Consider the following 26,180-nt stretch of genomic DNA (forward strand, 5'->3'; position numbering starts at 1 on the left):
CCATAACAGCACAGGTCACGTCCAGCTCCTGTGTCCTCCCTCCTGCCCCATAGAGCTGTCTCATAGATCCTTGGGTATATCCAGTGGCATTAGACAAGTCCCTGTGAGCAACTACCTAGAGCCCTTGGAGGCTGAAACTAATATAGTCAGTTTTTTTCTAGGAATTAATAGACTGTTCCAGAGGACAATTAAGCATCTAAGGAAATTCAGATGAATTGCCCTCTGGAGGTTCATGTTTTACTTCTTTGGTTATGCTCACAGACTTGAGACTTACAACTTCCTCGCATCTTGTATAAAGTGAGACAAATCCCACTTACGCTACAGCAAAACACTATGAGGGCAAAGCAGATTGCAGTCACTTTTTAAAACTTTCTTGTACTATCAAGTCACAGATCAAAACTATTTACAAACCTCCATTTATCCTCTTGTTTTCCATTCAGGCACTGTCTTTCTATTTTTGGGCTTATCTCTCAAGTTCCCTTTTTAATGACTGCCAAAAGGACAGCCAGTGATATCATGCCCAGTGCCACGGCTGCTTCCCGGCACACCACGTTTAGCCCCCAGGTGCAATTTCCAGGAGGTGAAGAGAGAGCAAGTGTCGGTGTGCGTGAGTGGGTGAGCATATGCTTTATAACAGCTCTGAGATGCCGAAAAGCAGTAGCTGCAATGTTGATCATATCAAGGCAGTGCTACAAGAAGACACCTCACGGCACAGCAGACGTGTGCCATTGCAGTCTCTTTGCCCTCTGGAAGGTAGTGGGTGTAACGTTCTACATTTCTTTCTCGCTCAGACATGAAGGACGAGCAGCCTAACAAGGTCACATTTGTTAGAGGCATGCATATTTCCATCTGCTCAGGCGGATGGCAAACAAAGTGCCTGGCACAAAAAAAAAAAAAAGCCACTCTAAAAAGGAATTGTTTAAGAGGCAATGTCTAGGCAAAGCTAGGAAGACAAGTGGCAGCTAGATACCGTACTTTGAGACAGACACAAATAAAATAAATCAAAGCCTCGTGTATTTGTCGAGCAAAGCAGCAAAAGCTACTTTTGATTTTCAAAGTCCTTCCAGCTGTATTGCTTCTCAAGTCACGATTAGCAACATGGCAGAGAAGGTGTGTGAGCCCTAGCAATGGTGTACCCCCAAAGCTTAAAGTTGTTTCCTTCACTTCTAATGCAGATCCTGCTCTGCAAAATGGTTTGTGGCCACTGCTGAGCCTTTGCTAGACTTGAGTGAGCACTGTTTCTTCTGGTAATCATAATGCTAGACATAATGCTAGCTTAGGTTGCAGACTGAATTTCTTTTATGGTGAACAAAGACAGAATATTTCTCTGTCTTTGAGGTGAAAATCATTGAATCATAGAACGCTTTGAGTTGGAAGGGACCTTAGAGATCATCTAGTTCCAACCCCCTGCATGGGGGACATACCTCCCACTAGAAAACAGTCTGAGAAAACTAATGTCTGAACATTATTTATGCTAAGTCCCTTTGAGATGGAAGCTGTGGCTCTACTTGTTTCATATCTAGACTCAAGGATTTTCAGAGCAATAACAATAGAAATGAAGATGTCTGTTGGTTTCAATGTTAAAAACATTTTCTTTGCTTAAATATTATTTTGGCTATCAAAAAACTGTACATGCTTAGATAAGGCATTGCAAAGGGATAAAGAAGAGACATGTCTGTAAATAATAAAACTGTTATTTAATATTTTTATTTTCTGACTTCTAGGAACATTCAGTAATCAGTACCAAAATGACATGAGAGTAGAGAATAAGGAAGGCACAGACAAAATTTTCATTTGAAGCATCATTAGGATGTGTTTTGTGATGATATCGGTTGAAGGTAGATGTTATTACATCTTCTTTTTATTTATTCAGGTTTAAGGCAATGGCATTATCCTCTGTTGACTCCTGAGAAATGCACCTCTTATTTGAAAACACACAATCATTTTGAATCAGCAGCTGTTTCATTTCCATATAATGTTTTCCGCAAATTTTGCAGATTTTGAATTTTGCAAGAATGCCTGTATTAAAAATACACACGAAACTCAACAAACGCTTGCTGAGACTGCTGTCTGAACAGCACTGTGTCATCCTGTGGAGGGTTTTCCTGGAAATCTTTTGCAAACTCCCAGATGACTCCCAGACAGCTGTATTTGCCATCATTGGTGTAGACTGACAGTAGGCAGGTTGCTAAAAATTTAACATGGCATAAAATTTCAGCCATTCCAGAAGCAAGGTGATGTTCTCTAAAATTAAGAGCAAATACTGTTTGACACATATAGCCAGAGAAATTAAGAGCTACTTGACTTGTTTTCTGCAGATGCCACCGTATGCATATACAGTAAGAGCAAACTCTTAATGCCTGGGAATGGCTCATAAAGCCAATGTTTATCTTTTACTTAGCTTAATTAATAGCTAATGGCAGACACATGACAGTGAATAACCACTGCTCACCTTACACATCTCCTCCTGGTTTGTTTGGCTCACTTGGAGAGGACTATCTGCAGCAATTCATCACCTCTGAAGAGGGGTTGATAGGCAGGAGAGAGTGTTCTCAGAAACTCAGCTCCTGGGGAGGGCCAGCAAAATCTGGCTCTGCACAAGCAGCCCTGAGGTCTGCAGCAGCAGTCAGGAAGGTATTTCAGGGGCCAAAGACCCCTGCTCTCATGCTGGGGGAGCCACCATAGGATACAGGGAATAGCACAGCACAGCCTGTCACCAGGATAAGTTCAGTGAAAAAGGACCACTTCACTCTCTGGCTTCTTTGCACTTTGGGAGGACAGTCACCATTCTTTTGTTGTTCATGTTTAGCAGCTGTAGATCTTGCCTTTTTTGATTCTTTGGAGGGCTTCGAAAGATTCAACCATGACAATGCATTAATAGCCAGCTCTTCAGAGACCGTGGTGGGAACCAGAAGAATTGGCTGGGCCCAAACGCTTCCCTAGACTGAACTGGTCAGGATGTGAAAGTCCTGAATGGCAGGCCCTGATCTGCAAAAAGCACTCTGCATTTGTTGATGTATGAAAACATGAGATCTTGAAGGTGTAAATGAAGAGCATTAGCATAATTTCCCTGGCCTACAGGTAAATTTTTAACCAAGGATTCACGTTCATTAGTAAGTGCCATAATTACTCTTCAGCACTAAAAAAAAAAATAAATTCAGGAGACTTTCCACAGTACCTGAGACTATGCTGAAATAATCAATGCTAGCTGGAATCCTCTTAAAAACAGTAGCCAGATTTTTTTTAAAATTAATATTTTTAATTACTGTAGCACTGATGAGCTGGCCAAGTCAATGGCTCAGCTGTACATCAAAAAGTATCTCTCGTTATATACCTCAGTTAAAATTTTGAACACTTTAAAGGAAAGACTCCTGTATTCTTTTCTGGAGTGAATTATTTTCTTCTTCCATACACACCTCCTGATTATCTTCTGAAGAACAAATCAGAGCTTCATCTGAAAGCTTGTCTGACTTATCTGTTACCTGAACAAGCACTCTCCCAAATTATACTTGTAGTAGTATTGTTCCCCATGCAACTTTGTTCCCCTTAATCGTGCGATTGAACTTGACTTGTTACTTGAGTCTCTCAGGCAGATTGCATGACCTCTTATCAAGAGAAAAAAAACTGAAATAAGGAATATGTTGCAACCCAAGTGTAGCAGGAGGCTTCTATTGAGCCCTACTCTTTTTTTTAGCCATTTGGTAACCTTCCAACACCAGATAACACTGATCTGAGGTGTAAGCTCAGTTGTGAGCTCTGTGTGGTGAAGCAATTGACAAGAAACTCTTTTAGGGGAAAAGCCCACGGATATGAGTCATGGTCAAAATCATCCGGCCACCTCCATTAACCCATTGCACTATTTTTCCTTCTGATGTCTTGGAAGTGGATGGCTGCAAATACAGAGACTTAGCCTGAACTTTCTGATCATGGCGGATTCCCATGGTGTGGGCACCTTTCTGTGATACTGTGAATTATCCTTCTGTGGCCACTTCAGTCAGGAGATCCTCTGCCATTCTCCCCACCTTCACCAGCATTTTCTGTTGCCATGTTCTCAATTTACTTGCATGGCTATGTGTGCTTCTGGGGAGCACAGACTGAACCAAGGAACTGGTCGGGTTGGGTTTTTTTAAGAGTATTTTTAGGTGGCTGGGTTCTCTCAGTACAGACTCAGGTGAGATACATCAGCCCTGCTGTGCTGCAGTAGTGGTGAGCCACTGGGGTCTTGGGCAGGAGGAGAGGCAGAATGGCTTTTGCTAACAGTGGCATGGCCATGGAGAGAGTTATCTATGGAAACATGCATCACACCAAAGAGTTTGGCTAAATCTGCCCCCTGTGAGTGTTGCTTTGTGAAGGAAAATGAAGCTGTGAGTGAGCAGAGGAATGGATTTAGGAGGCTGGAAAAAAGCAATTTAACTACCTCAGGAAAACTTCTTCAAAACTTTTGGTTTTGGGAAGTCGAGATATACCAAACAGGGGTATCAAGGCTTGCACAAGTAAAATATACAAGCCTTTGAGGTAGTGAGCCCTAGCAGTATCTCTTAATGAAAAAGGAAGGTGTAATGCTTGCCAACAGCCCGTATACCTGTGCTTGATTAATCCAGTTAGCATCTTAGACAGAGGCAGGGGAGACTAGAATTTAGAGTACACTTCATTTAGAGCACATCCCTGGAGAAATTAAGCACTGGCAGTCTGTCTAACCTTCAGGCTACCTTGTACCTTCACTGCTTATCTCCATGTGAGAAAGACTGAACTGGCAAATGCAGGAATCACACCTTCACTACTTTTTTGTTTAATGGCAATTTAACCCATCTCTTTTTCTTCATTTGATATGTCATAGAAAATGATAGACCCTGCAGGCACATGGTCACTGGGAGCACTCTGGTGGCATTTCTGGATGCAGAAAGCAGGGCAATGGAGGGAGCCAGGGAGTCTGACAGATTACTGTGGACAGACCAGGTTACAGCTGCCACCTTAAGAGGTACTACCTGTTGGCCCAAAATAAGACAGATGTAGCCTGACAGATCAGACCATGGTTACACGTAGCCTTCTGCAAGCTCTTTCATTTGTCTGTGGGGTGACATTGCTCTATCATAATTTACAAATGCCATATGTGATCTGCTATACATCTCAGGTCTCCTCACACTCTTGCTCCCTGTCATGTGCCTGTAGCTATAGCTTCAATTTTAAAGTGCTGAAGAACTGTAACAGGCATTTCTGTGACACATACATATGTCCAAAAGCCTGGGCTCCAAAGTTGTTTATTTATAGACTACTAGACATACTTGGCTCCTGTTTCCTAAACAAACATCACATTTGTGGCCATTGTGACCCACGCTCAGCTCACACAACTTATGTTTTCTTCAGTCTTATGCCACCCCTTAATAGAAGACCTAAGGCGGTGGAATCAGGATGAGCTTCTCCAGCAGGGGAGAACCATGAGCAGAGGGTTAGCTCTCATATGGGACAGAGACTTATGAGGGCAGGGACCCAGCCATCAGCAGTAGGTGGCTGACACTAAAGCCCAGACTTAAGCCCTGGGAAAGGAGAGATCTTTGCAGGCAGGAGCAGAGTTGTACCATGCACAACAAATTAGTAGATCAAGGAGAGGTATGTAAGGTAGGCCCTGAGCAGAGGCTCTGGGGTTTTTTTATGTCACTGTTTTGGACTGATGGGATAGACCCCATGTCTCCAGATCAAAGGAAAACCAAACCAAAACTAGCTCCAAACCTCCCTCAGGTACTCCAGTATTCTCAGTGAACTAATGTGAGATGAAGAAAAAAGCAAAAACAAACAAACAAAAGAAATAAAGAGGGCTGAAACTGAGAGCCCACATAATTCTCCATATACAGGCTGCCTCACAGCTGAAATTCCCCAAGCCAACCCATGTTTAACTAACAAACAAACAAGTGGGAAACACTGGTCTTTTTTGCAAGCGTGTGGATGAAAATCCTGCTGCCTGTCCTCTCTCTGCCTCGCAGACCAAACAGTGGGATCACCCATCTGAACACAGGGGTCACTTCACCCAGACCTGGCAGGGACAGCCCTAGCTGTAATGCTTGTTCCCTGCTTGCACCCTGCCGTGCCTTGATGAGGTTAACAGAGGAGAGGGGTGCAGGTGCTTTGTGCTTATACAATTGTCTCACAGCTCCAGGGAGCTGGTCACTGCAGGGCTAATGGCTGGTGAAAAATGTGAACTTTTTTTTCCAGAATACGAAATTTTGTAAAGTATGAGCTGACCATTCAATATAAAAACACATTTGAAAATCCCCTAAGCGTATAGGTGGAAGTGGTTTAACTTCCTTCCAAATAAAATGCACTGAAGAGTGCCAAACTTCCCCAGCAAAAGGTTAAAACCCCTAGCAGAGGCCTGAGGGTTGTTAAATCACCTTTAACCATGGCGCATGTCCACAGGTGAGAGGGAGACGTGGTGAAGGCAGGATTGTGCCCTCCTGAGCTAGGCTGAAAATCTCCTGCTGAGAGCACCACCTCGCTGCAGAAAGCCACCTGAAAGGAAAAGGGCTGTGTCAAAACATGAACATCTCTACATCTCTCACACCACCACAATCTTGTACCTGAGAGTCCTCATCAGGCTGAGTATTGAGGATTCAAGCACAGCAAGTGTCCAAGTTGTGGTGATAAGTGGTTTCCTGATTACAAAACTGATTTCCCTGGGATGGATCCCTGATTTCTGATCATGTGCTTAGGACCCTTGGGTCAGGAAAAAATGTAAATATGTGCAATACACATACTGTCTGAGACATGCCACAAGCATGCACAGTTCTCAGAGGTGAGCACAGGTTTAGGTATCTTCCTGGGGCTGCAGGGTCACAGGCTTTAGAGACGGGGTTGGGAGCTGGTCCCAGAGGGGGAGTGGGGTAGGCACGGATGCAGGTACCAAGAATGTAGTGGGGCCCTAGTTCTGCAATCTGTAGAAGTTTCATCCCACCTCCCTCACCCCTCCAGGGCAAGCCCTGGCACCTCTTGCACACTGCCACAGGGCAAATATGACAGTTTAATCTCAGAGAGAGGGTGGAGGAGAAGGAATACCTTTGAAAGCAATGGCCTCTGTGGGGAAATGTCTCTCCCCAGTGCAGTTTGTCCACCTGACATCTACATTTCTGTTTACCAAACCCCCTCTGCATGAGGCTGCATAACAAGAAACCCAGCTGCAGCTCAAGGGAGATGAGCTGAGGAAGAGGAAGGAACACAGAGCAGCTTCCCTTGGCCAACGCAGCTGATTTCCATTCAGACCTGGCTTAGAGAGCTGCCTTCCCTGAAGGCAAGGACTTCTCCTGCCCCACAGGTTGGACTCGGCCACCCTTGCAGAAGGAGGAACTGCGGAGGAGCTGCAGGGCACCCATCTGGGGCTGGATGACCCTCACTTGGGGAAGGAGGCCACCACTGTCCTCACAAGGACAGTAGTGACGCGGATGCAGAAGGAGGGTGTCCTTGCAGAGTGCTGTGCCTGCTGGTCTGGTGAGCTTGTGGCAGTGTTTTCCTGTTAAATCCTGATTAACTCAGCCTTAAAGGCTCAGTCCAGGCAAGTGTATGATAAAGGAGGACTTCTCAAGGCAGCTCAGGTAAACTATATGCTTTATAACCTCTGCTTTTAGTGTCTTATTTTAAGAGTCTGTTAAACTAATATATAAATCACATTTTCTAATATAAGAAAGTAAGATAGGATTGAATTAGAAAATGCCTGGAAAATCAGGTTTTGATTACTATTCTTTGTCTGTACTTCAAATTAAGAGTGATCTATTAATGGCAACATGGAAATTCCTAAGTAATGCAGTTTAAGCTGCATGCTTTAAACTATTTAAACATAAAAGACTAGATTCTCCTTTATGCAAAGTCTCTAAAGTGATAGAAAATAATATTTAAATCCTCTTTCAGATCTAAACATTTTTAATAAGAGTAATTTTCATAGTATGTATCTAATCCCATCTAATCTTGCAAAAGATGATTTAGTGCATTTAGTGCAAAGTATTTACATGATAACAGATAAAGTGAATACATCTTTTTGTCAGCTATTAAAATACAGTTAATAATTCCAGTTGGAGCACTCAGCTGTAAGAGCTGCTTTCCATTTCAGTGAACTTTCTGCTAGGAAGAGGAAAGAAATTATTCCTCCACATGGCTGAGCATCAGGTTTCTTTGAGCATGAAAGCAGGTGTGTAAAGGGTCAGTATTTATGGATTCTTGTCTCCACCTGGAGTGTTTTCTGACATGCAAATAACCTGCCATCCCCTAGCAGCTTCCAGAAGCCCTCAGCTTTAAAACCTTCTTCTGTAAGCCTGTGTCAGCCCAGCATGTGCATGGATTATCTTTGTCTTAGGAGGCAGTGTCATGGTTTCTTTGGTGCTGTGCTCCTGCAGCTGCTACAGCTGTATGGAAAGCAGTTAGTGGCAAAAAATGGAAAAACTGAAAATAGATATCTGTGGATCACAGGAGGGCTCTGCTGCCTTTCTCCCTGTCTGACTCCAGCTCTAAGGATGATCTTTTCTAACTCAGAAGAACACCAAGGGTTGATTTCTGACTGGAGGCTGACTTGAAGCAGCTTTTTTCTGAACTAGTCTTTACAGCTAATAGCTGATTTTTTTATTTTGTTTTGTTCTGGTTTAGTAGTGCTCATTGTTTAAACAAGTGAGGATGTTTAAACAACTGAGTATGTTTAAAGAAGTGAGGATGTCCTCATGCTTTTGGGTGAGCTGAATGGTGCTCTGGGCTCCATGGGCTGTATGTGGTGCCTTAAGTGACTCACTCAGATGTCGATATTTAAGCTGTAGCATCTATGTGCTCTCAGCTAGTAACCTCCCTCTATATGTGTACATTTGACTTTACGTTGCAGGAAATAAAATGACTGCATTGAACAACCTAAACTTACACCATGAAAAGTCCACTTCTGTGTCTGGCAACTCAGGAATGACCTCAAGCTGAAGCAAAATACTCCCTCTGTATTTGACATACTTAAGGACAACACTGTGTTTACTCTCACTTAGCAGAGAGAGGTGGGTCAAAGCTTCCCCCTCAGTCCATCACGCTGCTGACATGAGCAATGCTTTCTGCATGTGGCAGCCCTGATGCAGGACCCAGCTTATAAAGTCAAGCTGTCTCCCTGTTCCCACAGTTCTGCTGCTGCTGTCAGATCAGATCTAGCAACCAATCTGGATGCAAAAATTAAAAAAACAGACAACATTCTGAAAGAAACGACCTTATTTCAGCCTAGGAGGGGGGGAAGTTTGTGGGCAAGAATGAGCAGCCATATGAGGGCAAGGCAATGGTTGTCCAAGCCACCTGATTATAGTAAGGACAAAGGTTCCTGGCAGGTAACACATTCAACTGGCCAATCTGGGGTGAAGAAGGAGGGAGGAGTGAAAGGGTGAAAGAAAGGGCAGGAAGAAGAGGACTTGTTCCCATCTGGAGTTTTAAAACATGACTTACCTGGGGAACACAGAAGCAACCCCTGGGTACTCTGCTCTCCAGTCACACCTACACAACTACTAGTACTTCTGCCATGTCACTATTCATCTACAGAAAAATAACTGAGTAGAGGTTTTGGGGGACAGCTGATGTTACGGTATTTTTCTGAAAGGTAATCATGCATTTCTGAAAGGCAACTATGCAATGTTGCAATCATGGCAACATTGCATAGTTGAACACCAGACTCCCATAAATAATTAGTATTGCAAATCTTTGCCTTGCCTTTTATCTTTGTCACAATAACTGGAATGCACCCTGCTACCATCTGTTGTTATAATTAGTGCGTCACTAAAACCACAAGGTATGCTTTTCACACACCTGATGTCCACCCCTCCACCCACCAGCACTGCCCATAAATCTCCTTATTTCCCCAAATATGCTAGGACCCACTGGCAAAATCTGAAGACTTGCCAAGTATTTGCTTGAAATATTAATATATTGTTAAAAACAGAAGCTCTTCATAACAGACATATCTGACATTTCCAAGGAGTGTCTGGTGAGTTAGAGTATCTGGAAAATGTCTGCTGTGAGCATGATGGAAGAAGTGGTTCAGAGTAATCTTTTGCAGCAGAAGAAGTGGTTCAGAGTAATCTTTTGCAGCAGAAAGTATTTTTAGCAAGGACCTTGCTTCAGTAAAAAGGGACATGGTCACAGAATCACGGAATTGTCACGGTTGGAAAAGACCTCTAAGATCACCAAGTCCAACCATCCACCCAAGGGAAAGAAAGAAGGGGGGAAAAAATAACGGGGGGTGGGAACCAACCACCCCCCCCCCCCCCATAAAACCAGGAACAACACACAAAACACAAAAAAACCACATTTTTGCCTTTACCACACCATGGGAGTTGGGAGAAGAAGCTTAGAAGAGTTTTATTCCAATGCAGTTCCAAATGGTACAATGCAGAAATGCACACAGCAGGGTATTCAGGCTAACTCAACACACCTGGGGCACAAAGATCACTGCCTGAGCCACCTCTGGTCCACAGCCTCCAGGGCCTCCACAGACCACAGCAGGACTCATGAGCTTTTATTGATGGGTTGATCTAAAAGCTTGAGTCAGTCATGAGTCAAAAAGGCTGAAACACTTCCGGAAGCCTGCTAAATTTTGCACAGGAGCTATGGGTGCTTAAGAACAAGCTAATATTTTGTCAGAATGTCTGTCAGAAATGATACGTCTGCAGCTGATCTTGTACAGGGGCAGGGGATTTAGCTCTGCTTTTCTTTGACTCTGTGGGATTCATTGAATCCTGTGGTCAGGAGGAGGAAAGCTGGAGGAAGCCACAGAGATCCCAAATTTCTCAGGAAGCTGTAACAAATTAGGAAGGAAATGAATTTAAAAACAGCTTAGGGAAAATGCAAAGAATATCAGAAAAGTAAATTTTGAAACTTGCCTGAGGCATCATTTCTGGAAAAGTCAAGCTACTGTAGCCAGTACTCACTTGATGTGAGTTTTTCCTTGCAGCTGTGAGATGTTCATTTTCACTAGAAAATAGTGCTAAGTGAGGAAAGGAGTGTATATTTCTTCTACAAGATTCAGTGTCTTTGTGAAAGGGCCTGGTGAGAGACTCTGGAAAACCTTGCCCTCAGCTGTATCAGACAGAGCTTATGTAGTCACTGGTAAGTTTTTAGCTTTCACCTTGGCTATTTGCAAAGTAAGCTCTGGGAAGCAGAGCTAGTCAACTCATAGTAGTCAAATGAATCAGAGGGTTTAAAACAGTTCTGGTCATCTGAGCCTCTAACACTCTGTCTGCATGTGGAATGGTTTTTATGGCCAAATCCTCATCTGGCTTCTTTAATAGTCTTGATGCAAGGGCTTACTTACATCAGTGGGCACTCAAGTCTGTAGAAGTTAATCCATCTGTGGCATCAGCTAATGTCTCACCTATTAGGCTCACTTTGAAAAGTCAACCTTTGCTTTCTAAGGCTGTTTTCATAACAGAGAATAAAATGTAAAGGCTGACAGTTCAAAACACGGATGACTTGGGCCAAATGGATTGTTTGGTGACTGTTCACAGAGATCATGTAGAGTTCTTCAGCCTGACTCGAAGAAGATGGTACATTTTTCAGAGACCTGTGGTGTCACCAGGTAAAGTGTCATGCTGCTATAATCAATACCACAGGGCTTCCTGTTAAATTATGCATTCATCCTGTGATGTGCAACTCCATTCCTAATGGCAACTTCATTGTTATGAGGGAGCCAGGCCCCTCCTCCTTTCTGTTGGTGTGCTTTCTTCAAAAGGAAGAGAAAAGGTTCAACTACCATGCCACTGGAGAGACCTGTTCTTGTCATGGGGAAACAGGGAAAAGGTGAGGACTACTTACAGAACACTAATGTGCAACACTGGTAAAACGTGTGTTTTCAAGAAGAATGTAAGGCAGGCTGCCCCCACTTCTTACTACCTTGTATTCAGGGACGGATTCAGAGACCTTGAAAACTTTCCATTGACTTCAATTAACTTCAGTGAAGTTTGTATCATGCCTGAAAGCTACCCAACAGACTGGAAGGGTGAAAAATAAACTGATTTCTTCCCTGGAAAGATCCAGGAAATTAGTTTAGGCAGAGAGAAATAGGATATAACGGCATTTTGGCATTTAGGGATTTGCTTTTTTTCTGTTGTTGGCTGGTTGGGCTTTTCTTCTTCATAGCAGTTCATAACTAATACATGGAACTTTTTTTTTCATGTTACATTATTCTTCTTGTGATTTCTAAGGAGAATAGCCTGCAGGGCCTTTGGCTGCAGGTCCTGGCAAGCAGCTGAAAGGGAGCAGCAGGAGCTCCTGCAGAGAAATGTGGTCCATGACCCAGCTGGCAGTCAGGGCTCCCCAAGGGCTGGAGAAAGCAGGAGGGACTGGGGCAGGATGAGGTTGCAGGGCTCTGCTGGGGAGACCCTGCCATGGGGGACAGAAGATGACTGACAGCTGGTGCAGCAGCTCCAGATAACAGGGTGACCCCTGAGCCCATAGATTTGACTGAGAAGTTTACAAACCCGTGATAGTCCCTGTGACTATCCCAGGGGCTGCTGAGCAAGATCCAGTAAAGATGAGGGGTTGATTTGGGCTAATGTGAGCCATGCTTTTGTTTAGTCTGGGCCTGGTCCAAAGTCAGTCTTAATGCTCTGGTTTATGTTCTGGATGTACTAGGCTTTGCTTTTCCATTTTTGAGAGAGCCCAGAAAGCAGATTCCTGGTGTGAAAGCTCTATCAGCCAGGCTTCTGATATGAATCAACAATCTCACATTTGTTTCTTGTCACATCCTTTTAGTTTAGGAGCACATAGATATATTTAACAGGAACACACACCCTAAAAATAACATATTTAGAACTGGCAGAAAAACAACGATTTTTACTTTTTAATTATTACCTTAAGCATCCCTGCTTTATGATTTAACCTTCAAACTGGTGTTGCACAATCAATCAACCTTACAAACAGACCCAGTTTTCACACCTTGCTACTTTTAAGACAAAATGCCTTTCAATGGTTTTTCTCCTAATTAGTTACTGTAACTTCCCAATCACTTGCCAGAGCCTCTTTTTAATGTATGTCAGTAAAATCACCAAGTATTAGGGTCTTTTATTCAAAATATGTCAATAAGGGATCAGCAAGCATAACAGCTCTGCTTTCTCCCCACGAATGGCCACCTCAAGCTGTGTCCCTCCAAACATCAGACATGCTGTGCTGCCCATCTGCCTGAGTAGGAGTTGTTAGGAGGGGCTGAGGGTCGGAAAACCCCTCAGCAGGCCTGGAGTTGTCATGAGGATGGGGAAGAAGGCTATTGCTACAGCCCTGTCATAGTTTTCTCTACTGCTTAAAGCAAAGTGCAATTCCAGAGGAAACGGTGTAGAGCAACCCCCCCACCCAGGACACAGGGAATTGATAAACTGGGTGGCTTTTTCAGAGGTCAAGAGTGTTGTGCAGCTCCTTACAACTCCTCTTTTTCTCAAGGGAGAGCTCCTCATTCTGAGCGATGTGCTGATAAACATAATGTCAGTAAAGGAAAAAGGCATCTGAGTACAACTAAAAGGGGCCGAAGCCTCCTTAGCAGTGGTCAGTCTCCAAGTGTCACTGCAATCTAGACATTGCCAACAGAAAGTCCAGTTCTTGCTCTTTCCCTCTTAAAAGTGGATTTGCCCAAGCAGTACGAAGTGGATATTGGAATACACACAATCACACTAAGAAGTAACAAATGATCCAGAACATGCCCCTGGATGCCCATTTTAAAATAAACGTTTAGAGTCTGAGTTCTTCAGCAGTCCACAACAGGATCAACCTAAAGATATAATCTCAGTATTTGTCAGCTTAGATTGCACTGAACATTGGCCTTTCTAGTCTTACGCTGAAAGCTGTCTCATTACTCCTAGCTAACACAATTATCTGTGCTCAGATTTTCCACACAGTCTCAATAAAACACTCAGACATTTCAAACCAATAGTTTAATTAAATTGTGACAACTGTGACTATTTCAGTTCCATGAGTATCTGGAGCAGAGATGCTGTGGATAAATGTGGCACTTATGCTTTCAGAGAAGGGGATAGACTCTGTTATTTGCAAAGATGAAGCTTTCAGAGGACTGAATTTAATTAGTATCTGAATTCTCTAGAAATCATGCTCCATTTACACATATCAAGTTGAATACTGCAAGGTGGAAGCCATCAAGATCACTTACAGATTTTTTTTCTTATGCATGCAAGGAAAGCTGGAGATCCAGCTATTCTTCTGTGCTAAAGAAGTATTTTTAAGTGATTTAGATGTCCTCCATGCAGTCAGGTATGCCAAGAGAGTGTGGCTCCCTATGGGAAGCTCTGCTTGGCATCTACTTCCACTAGCCACCCAAAGAGCAGCATTAGGTTTCTATTTGCTAACTTATGGGACTAAGGAGCAACCACAGCAAGCAGTGAGACCAGCAAGGATCAATGACAGATGGATTCAGCCTAGTGACCTGAGCAGTGAAAACAGGGCCCACTGAACTGTCAACTATGGCCATCAAAGGAGAAGGATTAGACCATTACCACTGTGAAACACCCCATGATGGGACAGAAACACAGAATCACGGAATTGCTGGAGTTGGAAGGGATCTCCAGAGATCATCTAGTCCAGCTGTCCCACTGAAGTAGGATAACCTTGAGCACTTTACACAGGACTGTATCCAGGCGGGTTTGGAATATCTCCAGAGATGGAGACTTCACAGCCTCCCTGGGCAGCCTGTTCCAGTGCTCCATCACCCTCACTGTAAAGAAGTTTCTCCTCATATTTAAATGGAACTTCCCATGTTCCAACTTGTGCCCATTGCCCCTTGTTCTGACACTGGGAACTGCTGAGAAGAGCCTGTCTCCGTCTTCCTTGCACTCACCCTTTAGATACTTATGTACATTGATAAGGCCTCCCCTCAGCCTTCTCATCTCCAGGCTAAAGAGTCCCAGCTCTCTCAGCCTTTCCTCATAAGAGAGATGCTCCAATTCCCCAGTCATCTTTGTCATCCTCCTCTGGACTCTCTCCAGTAGCTCCCTGTCTATTGAACAGTGGAGCCCAGAACTGGATGCAGTATTCCAGATGTGGCCTCACCAGGGAAGAGTAGAGGGGGAGAATGACATCTCTTGACCTACTGGCCATACTCTTCTTTATGCACCCCAGGATTCCATTGGCCTTCTTGACAACAAGGGCACTTTACTGGCACATGGATAATTTATTGTCTATCAGGACTCCAAGATCCTCCTCCTCCAAACTTCTTTCCAGCAGATCCACCCCTAACTTATATTGGAGCTTGGGGTTCTTTCTTCCCAGGTGCAGGACCCTACACTTGCTCTTATTGAACCTCATGAGGTTCTTCTCTGCCCATCTCTCCATCTGTCCAGGTCACACTGAATTAGGCAGCACAGGCCTCTGGAGTTTCAGCCACCCCTCCCAGTTTTGTATCATCATCAAACTTGTTGAGGATACACTCTGTCCCTTCGTCCAGATGGTTAATGAACACAATGAACGAGACCAGACCAAGTATTGATCCCTGGGGGACACCAGTGGTTACAGGTCTCCAACTCAACTCTGATCTGTTGATTATAACCCTCTGAGATCTGTCACACAGCAAGCTCTCAATTCATCTCACTGTCCACCCACCAAGCCCACTCTTCCTGAATTTCCTAATGAGGATATTATGGGAGACAGTATCAAAAGCCTTGCTGAAGTCAAGGTAGATGACATCCACTTCTCTCCCTTCATCTCGCCACCCAGTAATGACGTTGTAGAAGGCAATCAGGTTGGTCAACCGTGATTTCCCTTGGGTGAATCCATGCTGACTTCTTCCAATGACATTCTTCACTTTCACATGTTTTGTGATGACGTCCAGAATGATTTTTTTCTCACACCTTCCCAGGGAGAGAGGTGAGACTAACCAGCCTGTAGTTCCCTGGGTCCTCTGTCTTGCTCTTCTTGAAGACTAGAGTGACATTAGCTCTCCTCCAGTCCTCAGGCACCTCTCCTGTTCTCCATGACCTCTCAAAGATGATGAAGAGTGGCCCAGCAATAACACCTGCCAGCTCTCTCAGAACTCGTGGATGCATCCCATTAGGGCCCATAGATTTATGGAGGTTCAGTTGGGCAAAGTGGCCTCTAACCTGGTCCTCCTTTACTGAGGGAAAGTTTTCCTTTCTCCAGACCTTCTCTCTTATCTCCAGGGTCTGGGATTTAAGAGGGCTGGCTTTTGCAGTGAAGACTGAAGCAAAGGCAGCATTCAGTAAATCGACCTTCCCCATGTCATCAGTCACAAGGGCACCTGCCTCATTTGTCAGCAGGTCTATATTTCCCTTGTTCTTCCTTTTTTTATCGATGTACTGGAAGAAACTTTTCTTGTCCTTGATGCTCCTTGCCAGCTTTAGTTCTAAGTGGGCCTTAGCTTTCCTTGTCACATCCCTGCATTCTCTTACAACATCTGTGTATTCCTCCCAAGCGGCCAAACCTGTTTTCTACATTCTGTAAATTTCCTTCTTTCTTCTAATTTTTTCCAGAAGACCCCTATTCATCCATGCAGGTCTCCTACCTCCTCTACTTGATTTCTTTCTCATTGGGATGAACCAGTTTTGAGCTTGGAGCAAGTGGTGTTTGAAAATTGTCCAGCTTTCATGGACATCCATACCTCCCAGAGCCTTGACCCATGGTATTCCAGTGAGTAGATCTTTGAAGAGGTTAAATGTTGCATTCCTGAAGTCCAGGGTTGTAGTCTTGCTCGTTTCTCTCCTACTTCCACCCAAAATAGTAAATTCCACCATTTTGTGGTCACTATGGTCACTACAGCTAAGTTTGCCCCCAACCTTCATATCCCCAGCAAGACCCTCTTTGTTTGTTAGTACCAGGTCTAGCAAGTGGATCAGACAGACATGCACAGGAAGGAGAGATATTATCTACCACCTTATAGGGTACAGGGCAGCATGGCATGCACAGGAAGGAGACATTGAGGATTGTATAAAATTTTTTAAGGGAGGTTTTCTAGGGACTCTGGGAATCTGTGGATCTCAGTAAGTCATGCTTATCAGAAGGTGGGAAAATGGAAGAATCAAAGTGAATGGTGGAAATAACAAACATGAGAAAACAGAGGGGAAAAGGAGATTAAAAAGCCCAGCTGAGTGTACATTTGCCTGTTATGGTTTGAGGGGGCACAGGCTCATTTTATGAAAAAAATATGAGGACCTAGAGAGAGGCTGTTTAGGACCCTGAGGGATCCAGAGGGCAGACCAGAGAAAGGGCAGTATTCCTTTCCATGTCCTGCCATACCCTATGAAGCCAGGTGGATAAGAATGCCTGTTCCTTCCTCCTTCCTTCCTCCCTTCTCTTATCCAGGGACATCTTGCAGAGAGGCTTGTGCTCTTTGTCTTTAGGGTACACACTCTGTCTTCAGTCATTTTGTGTGAGTGCTACCAAGCTCTAGACTAGACTAGTAGGATTAGAGAGTACCAGCACCCAGAGGGGGACCACAAACTTCTGGATCTCATATGTCCCAGAGCCTGCAGCTGGAGGAGACCAGGAGCTAGGTATCAACTAGTGGAGTCTATGACCAGCTTCTGGAGCAACACATACATTGTGTGTATTTCCTAGTAGAGGACTTAGATCCTGATCCCCCAGAGAGGGGGGACAGCATGGGGCTGTCTGTGCTGTTCATGCTTGTGTAGGTGCTGTCTGTGCCAATTAAGGCAGCAATTAATCTTTGTGTTGACCCATGTGACTGGTGATGTGCACAATCTGTGTGTTTGCCTATTGGGAATATATACTCAGCCACACTACAGGTGGGACCCATAAATGTGGAGCTGCAGCAGCCTTACCTATGTCCCAAAGCTCACCAGGTTTGTCCTCCCCTGACAGCATGAACTTGCTGGAGACACTGTGTTGAGGCATCATCCTAACTTTCCAGAGATAAACTCTGTCCCAAGAAGACTTCCTTTCCAAGCCTCACTATCAGCTTTCAAAATGTCCCATGGAACTTGGGGAGAAACATCTGGCTACCTCTGACTTGGTATCTTTTCTAGGAGAACAGTTCAACACCTCCAGTTACTGAATCACCTCTTCTTTGGAAATAGGATGAGGGTGGTTTGCCAGTTATCCTTAAATCACTCCTACCACCAGACAGGCTTGAAGATAAAGTAAGGAATGAATTTATTCAGGAATCCAAAGATCAGCAGTACAGTCTCCTTATTTAGAGGCAGCTGTGCAGAAATAAAAGAAAACTTACAGCTGCAGACAGATTATTGTAACTCTGTTTTATCTGGTTAAAAAGCTCTCAGCATGCTTGCATACCTTTCAAGCTGGAAACTAGTCTTTAAGCAAGATCTGGTCCAGAGCATGTATTTCACTGAAAGGATCTCGAGTCAAGGATATCTATGTCCTTGCACATCTCTCTTCTCCCTTGATGTTTCAGGTGCCCCTCACACCTCTTCTATTCATGCCATCTCCTGACCAGAGAAGTGTTCAGTGCCTGCTGGACAGGTGGGATCTTCTCATGCCCAGACAGGGAAAACAAATCACTGTCCTGGTACTTCAGACATGCCAACCGCAAAGGAAAGCTTGCCCTCAAAGGCAGAGAAGGATTCAAGAGTCCTTGCATTAATTCTTTATACACTCAAAACTCCAGCTCATATGTGTACATAAGCTAACAATCATATTAGATATAAGCATATAAACAATGATAATGCATGTAGTTAATTAGCTCTTGGCTGCATCGAGACAAGAATTAATGATAATCAAACTATTTCAGGATGGCAATGAACAATGATTATGCAGTATCCAGTGAGGGCATTTTCTTCCTTTGAGGGTATGGATGTTCTGGATAAGAGATTTTTTTTGAAAACATTAAAACTGGAAGTAATTTTATTATACTCTATGTTCTATTAACACAGTTTTATTTTCCATCTATTCTCCCAAATCTAGGATCCATGTTAGCCAGTGTTTTCCATCAAGCAGTCCAGTCCCTGTGTTTAGATCTCAAATGTGACACTAGCACAGTTTCAGAACTGGCCACTGATGGCAAGCATGTGAAAGTTTTTACTTCTTTTGTAAGGACTGTGTAGACCTATGTGCTACTGTCAAAAAGGAGGAGTGATCATAAATTGTTTGGCATTAAGCTGTAAAGAATTTGGCATTAACTTGTGAAGAATGATTTTGACTTACAGGTAATTTTGGTTTGTACAAACACTGGCTGATGTTATGCGGAAGGGTTGTCCTTGGTAAGATTTGATACCAAGGTACCAAGAAAAAGCTGAGCAATCTGAGCTGCTAGCACACTACCATGTCTGAAAAGGAGCAGGAATGCTCTGTTACTCACAGTCACATCGTGAAATTATGTAAATCACTTTCCATCATAGAGGGAATAGGTCACACATTTGAAAGGTTTCTCTATTTAGGCCTTTAATGCTGCCGTGCCAGAAAGGACACTTCAGGAATTGTGTTTCTGGGATCCCCTGGGCCTCCCGTATCCCATCTTCCTCCTCCTCCTCCTCACTCGAGACAAAGTGCCCTATAGCATGTGTAATGGAGGTGCTGGAACCCACTTTTATAGACAGGGCAGTGACTTTACACCACGTTTGGTGGCAGATGGCTGTGATTGCAGAGTGGCTCCTCCTGGACTGGCAGCAGCTCTGGGAATGCTGGCCCTGGGGCAAAGCTGCAGCAGAGTTTGGGGAGTGAGGGGTTTCTCCTGCTGGGGATGGGGCAGTGGGAGGCCCAAAAGGCTCTTAGGGAGGCCCTATCACACAGCTCAGCTTTGGGTCCTTAATCTTTTCAAGTCAAGTCAGGAAGCCATAAACCAAGGAATGAAAAGACCAGCTGAGCTGGTTTGGTGCTGAAGTGAGCCCCTACCAATGTTCTCCCATGGCTCTGCAGAAGCCATTTTGGAAATGTCCTGTAGCTTTGCAGAAGAGCAGGCACCCTCTGTGTTTGTTGTACTCAGTTGTAAAGTAAATGGATTTTCACGCCTCTTCTGCAGCACTCAGGTTTTTCTTTTTTTTTTCTTTCTAAATATATAACCTCCATCAATCTATTAAACTCTATTAATGAAATTATTGTGCTTCTATACAATTCAATATTTGTTTTCCTAAAAAACTGATCTCTAGAAGGCAAAGTTGTCTCCAGAACCATCCCTGTACACAGGGATAGATCAGGACCAAAGCAGGATCAGAGCCAGAGACCCCAACAGTCTGGGATCTGGTGTTGGTTAAGGATTTGTTGTGATGATGCAGAGAGTTGAATGCCCTAGAAGCATTTCAGTGTGCAAGGCAGAGACAATAACTTCTCTTGCTTTCAGTTTGCTCATCTCTCTTAGTTTTAGACTCTTCAATGCCAAGAGGCCTTTCTTTTTATACTCCTTTAGGTTTGGCAGCAGTAAAACCTCTTCAGGTCTAAGCTTAACTCCAAAACATGGGTGATGCCTGCAGCTTGTGCAGACACTCAGAAAAATTCTGCCTTCTTGCTATGCTCTTGCAAAGGACCATATTCTTCCTAAAAGATAGGCAGAAGTGCTGCTGTCTGCTGAGCAGGAGCCAAGTTTAGTGCAATCACAGATCAAAGAGAGGTGCGAACTTCTCTTCTTCACCTTGGCAGGGCACTCTCCAGGATATTTAATGCTTGATCCCAAAAACTAAATGGCAGATTTGTTTACAGAAGTGTTTTCCAGGAGATGCCATGGTTGACAGCTGCCCTTATCGCTGGTGCTGGGCATACCTTGCATGGCTGGGTGATTAATCGATTTGAACTGCTTTCCATGAGGCGCCTGCTGTCAAGGCAGGGCCAGGCTCCAGGATGGCAGAGGAGCCACACAACAGCTGCAACAGATGGCTTCAGCTCTCGTCTTGGTTTTGCTTGCCCTGCCAAAACAGTGCCAGACACACACGCTTGTGCAGGGCTTGATGAATGAGGAACAGCACAAGAACATTTGTCAACTGAAAATGAAGAGGACTCATGTGCTGCAGGGAGATAAATTTAAATGGGCAGATATGGGGAATGAGGTGAACGGGGGAAACTGCAGGTGTTTGGAGGAAACACCTGCTAATCCTTGATGGAAATGAAGTGGTGGCAAGGATGCTGAGGAGGCAGAGATTGAGAGGATTAGCTTGCAGGTTTCATGGCTTGAGTGAGAGGGGAGGTTGGCAGATCATGCTGCTGACACTGCAGATGCCTGGAGCAGAAATGAAACAGCAGAGAGATGTGGAGTGCCAGCAGTAACAGCTGAGAGGGGAAGAGATGGTGGATCATGGGAAAAACACAAAGAAAATTATGGTAATACTAAAGTAGTCTAGCATTACATTGGATGATGGTTTTATGAGGCATACAGGTGGCAATTTGGAAAAGATCAGCAGATTCATAGTAAGCATATGTGGAAAACCAGAATGCAGATTTTGCATGATAAAGACTCTAATCTCATTCTCCTCCAGTTATACTGTATGTAAGTATATATTTTTAAACCTTAAAAAGGCACTGTGGTTTTTTCCCCTAACAATCTGAAAATCAGGGAGCTCTTTGTGTATTTTGATCAGTGTGTAACTAACAATTTAGCTAGTCTCAGCTAAGGAGACACATGTCACAAAGACCTGTTGCTTCCTTGTTCAGCATGCTTTGGTTTTGATTTCTGCTCTCCAGCAGCCTAATGCTAAACATGTCTGTCAAGGCTTTCAAATTAATGCATGACCATAGAACTGATTGTCTTTTTATTGTCTTTTAATTGTTTTTGAAAAATCTGTGCAGCTCTGATGATGATAGAAGTAGCTCTCTTATTCAACCGAGGTGCCATAAAGAGCTGTCCCCCTGGTAGTTCTCACGTTCTCTGTGAAACTCGGCCAAAAAATTAGGATACCAGTTTTAAGACACATAGCTTTTTTCAGCCACCAGCAAAATAATTGTGAGCTCTCACAAAAGGCATCACTAGAACAGATAAAGTATTCATATAATCAGGTGCAGACTTTTTATGTTATAGATGAGAACAGAGGCAAATCAATGACCAGACAAAGAGAGAAAACAAGCATTTGAGGATCATCATAGTCACATAAGAAATCTGGGTAAGGGGAAATAGCATGTGTCAGGTTTGACACTAATTTTGGCAATTGCTGCCAGGCTAATCCAGGCTCTCCAGTGAAATTTTTCACATTGTGCTAAATGGCCTAAAAGGTACATGGTACCCTTGGACTGCACTTTTATCAGCAACTCAACAAACCGCTAGCAAAGATTGAGTTACCAGTTATGCAGTTGATTATGTCTCCAAGGGAAGGATATACACCATAATGTGAACAGCTGCTCTTTATAAACAAAACTTTTTAATATTATTGGGCTTGTTTCAAATTGCAATGGCCTCCAGCAGAATAACCTGAGCCCCCAGGCTTAACACCACCAAGGCATTGCCAAAAATTGGGGCCTCTGCCCTATTCCACAGTGTGCAGAGACGATACAAGGCTTAAATATTCTGTGGAAGATTTTAGATTTATCATTGCTGTCAGCTGCATTATTCTAGTTTCTATTTCTATGCTGTTTTAGGAAGTGCCTTTGAAGACAGGATAATGTCATACTAGTTTTACAACTGAAGACTGACATCCTACTTAATATATCCGAAGAACAATACATTGATTGCAATGTAGTGCATGCAGACAGAACCAATTTGGGGTGCCAGAGGACCTCTGCTTGACACCATGTGCCCCCCACCTAGCGTGAACCCTGAGGCAGAAGGTGTATGGAAAGGGCTATCATAGCCAGTCTTGGGGATTTTTTCCAGGAAAAGCACTCCTGCCGGAAGGAACCTTCTTATGGCTATAGAGGTCTGGGAAATTCTTAGTCCTCTAAGGGCTGGGAGTTTTTCATTATCTCAGTGTGTTTTTCAGATCTAGTTGTCAGCAATGATTTCTCTCATAGTTTCCCCTATAAGTGGGAAACCTGAGTCCCAGGGAGCTTAATTTGATTTATTTTTTTTTAAGTGGTTGGCACTTGCAGCTCCCCTGTCCTTCAGTGGGACTTGCATGCGCTTGCCAGGTTTGATAAGGTGAATGTGAGGGTCATGTCCAAGGTCACATAATGAATTACTGCTAGAGCTGGGATTATTAGTATTTATTATGGGTGGGCTGGTGATTACACCTATGCTTAAGGCCATCTACAGCTTCTATTACAAAAGTCTGCTATAGTCTCTTACGCATAACAAAATAAAACTGCTTAGGTTGAAATTCCTTATCCATACAAATACTCTTGTACTGCAGGCAGGTGAATCAGATTGGGCTCTTGCTCGCTTAATTTTGCCAGTGGCAATTCCCAGCCTGGATTCACAGCACTGATCTTCTCTGTGATAACAGTTATCTCATTAAAAAATACCTAAAAGGAGTCCTGAAAGCTTATTCTGCAAGTGCACTCATACTCACTGGCAGAGTTAGGTGCAGTGTGATAAGGACACTAATTCAAACAGGCGGTAACTGGACAAATGGGGCAAATTCAGTGCTACTGGGTTTGCTTCTCCCACCTGCTTTGAACTCAGGCAATCATTTGGATCTCTTTGTCACTGCAACCCACAAATAATTGTAGTTCAGCTTGTTGTTAAGCAAAGCCTGCTTTGTGTCATCAGGAGTTTGTTTGGTGGATTATGAGTGTAGATTTAGTTTTGGACTGAAGAAGTCTTAGCATGATCCAAAAACAGCAGCTACCGAGGAGTGACTGAGTATTTCAGCCAAAATGGGAAAGGGCAGAGGTGGGGCCACAAAACAGCTGCTAAGAGCAGTGGCCTTTTGTGAGCTGTAACGTTTGCTGGACAGGAGTGAGCAAGAAACGATTCCTGCTCTTCCAGCCTTGTTTGCACTCTGAAAATATATCCAGAGCTCCCTCTGGCCAAAGAGGCTCCATCCAGTCCTCTCTTCACTCAAGGCATTTGTCAGTACTGTGTCACTAGATTTGCAATGTGAACCCTGAGATACAGGGCCGTTAAGTAGGGGCAGAAAGGCAGTAGTGCAGACTGGTTACTGGAGTCATCTCCCTCAGCATGAGTGGGACAGGGGAAGGAGGAGAAAGGGGAAAGCTCCCTAGGTTTTCCATGCAAAGTTTGGTTTTAGAGGTATGTCTGAATTTTCAAACTAAGGCTCATCTGCGTTGTTTAATTGAATGTGGCATTGTTTGTTCTGGAGGGAGAGCTCCAGTGCTCTGAGCCTCTACCAGCCCCTGGGCCAGGGAGTGCAAGCTGGACACTGGGCATGGAATGGACCAAGCACCTGGAGCGCCTGGGTCCAGAAACAGCTGGAGAAATGCATGGACAGAAAAGAAAATAAAAATCCATTAAGGTGATTAAATATAATTGGCTTCTGTCTTAGAAAGTCCCCAAATTAATATTAATGGGAATTTGGGAAATTGTTCTAGGGAATATATATTCCCAAGTATGAACCACTGGCTGTCGCTGGAGGCAAGATAACGGATTAGGCTAACCTATACCTGGCCAAAACAGGCATTTTTGTGGCACACTACACACAGCAAGGGCATCTCAGCTGAGTGAGGTGCATTTCACAGAACTTAAGTCACCCAAAGTTAGGTGTCTGTTGTGAACCAGCTCCTCTCCCCGCTGTAGTCAGCAGGAGACAGGCACCTCCACCCACAAAAGAAAGCATGCAGATAACCAGCTTTCACTAGATGCCATATTTTGATGGCAAAAGTAGGTGAGGTGAAATGCTGATTGCAGCACCCATAGAAAACAAAGGGGTCACAGGGATCTGAGTGGTTCAGCCAGTGCTCAAGCCTGCATGTAGTTTTGCAGTGATGACATCTTGGAGCCTTGGCTCAAAACACAGGGCAGAAGGGGAAGCTGGACAGAGGCAAAGACCCTGGAAATCACACATGCTGCTTCATATGAAGGCATCTCTACTTTATCTGTGTTCCAGAGCCTGGGCACAGTGGTGGCAGCAAGGACAGCCACCCACTGGGAGCTGGGGCTCTCCAAGTGGTCCTGCACCCCCAGGGGCCCGGGTTTCACTGGTGTCCCTGAGAACACTGCTGCCAGAGTCTAAATGCTGCCTGTCACAAGGATTTCCACAGGTGTGGGAAGGCCTGAAGGTGTGCAATGCTCCTGATGCCCTGTGCTCCTCCTGGCAAGAGGCTGGGTACCATCAGGTTGGCAGGGAGGGGATGTCAGTGCTTATGTGTGCTCTTCCTCCAGGTGCAGGGCAGCTGTGTTTGGGGTTTCATGTGCAGATATCTTATTTGGAAGGTATTGGTGTGACCTTTGGCTGTGAGGGGTGAGAAGAAGCAGGCAGGCTGATGGTTTGCTAGCACAGCCAGAACCTTAGTTTTTAGAGGCAAATGCTAATCCCATCTTCCTCACTGCAAGGGCTTGAGTGTAAAGTGCTTGCAAAATATTGACTATGAGTAAAATCTCCACAGGATCCCTTTTCCCCTTTGGCTCTGCTGCTAAATCCCTGGCAGCCAATATCATATGTACAGAACCTACGTCTAAATCCCTCAAATTAGATTAAAGGATCAGCAACATCATAACATGGTTTTAATCCCTGTGCTGCCTACCATGAGCACAAATGTCAGGACAGCAAGGTCAGATTCCCATGAGTATCTATCAGCAGAGCTCTTCCATTGGAAATGGTAGTATTGGTCCAAGCCAGTGAGCTTTTCTTTGTTAAAGCTATCCTTCTGGGATGCCTACACTGTGGCATCTTCTGTTACTTGCAGAGAATGGTGGGTGAATCCTCATTGTGAGGTACCAGTGGTAAAACTTCTAACATCATCGTAATGAATGGGCAACAGCACTTTGGTGTGGTTCCCACAGGAGGCTGCGTTTTAAAGCTTGCAGTATTTCCTTTGCATTTCAAAAGCACAGTTGGAATGGATAATCTTAAAGGTCTTTTCTAAGGTAAATGATTCTAAAGCATCTCTTATAGCACTTGCACCTCCCATCCCCTTAGAGTAGAGAATTGCCTGAAAATCTTGCTTTCCTTTTTCCCTGTGCCTTAGTTGTGGGGGCAGCAGGGATGGCTTTTGTGCTGCAGACCTATAGAGATGGCAAAGGACCCTACTGTGTCACCACCACTTTGGGTCACAGACCCTCTTGTGAAAGAGCTAAATTCTGATGCCTCTACAAAGCTGAGAGGCCTAACAACAACCACAGGAACACCTCTCCTTCATCATTATCCTGCCACACTTCTGTATCTCAGCAGTGCTGGTGCGTGGGGGCATTTCTCTGTCTGTCTCAGGGTAGTGGCTCAGCTGTT

The 26,180-nt window shown here is 44.2% G+C and overlaps 1 protein-coding gene across 1 annotated transcript in view; it reads left to right on the forward strand.

The window, feature by feature from the left end:
- The first annotated feature begins 7,520 nt into the window (after positions 1-7,520).
- Positions 7,521-26,180, forward strand: part of FHL2 (four and a half LIM domains 2) — a 61,755-nt gene continuing 43,095 nt past the window's right edge. The window contains exon 1 of the mRNA XM_051643945.1: positions 7,521-7,580. The gene's annotated coding sequence lies outside the window, so the exon portion shown is untranslated. The remainder of the gene's footprint in view (positions 7,581-26,180) is intronic.

Source organism: Apus apus, chromosome 1 (assembly GCF_020740795.1).
Source record: "Apus apus isolate bApuApu2 chromosome 1, bApuApu2.pri.cur, whole genome shotgun sequence".
Lineage (NCBI taxonomy): Eukaryota > Metazoa > Chordata > Aves > Apodiformes > Apodidae > Apus > Apus apus.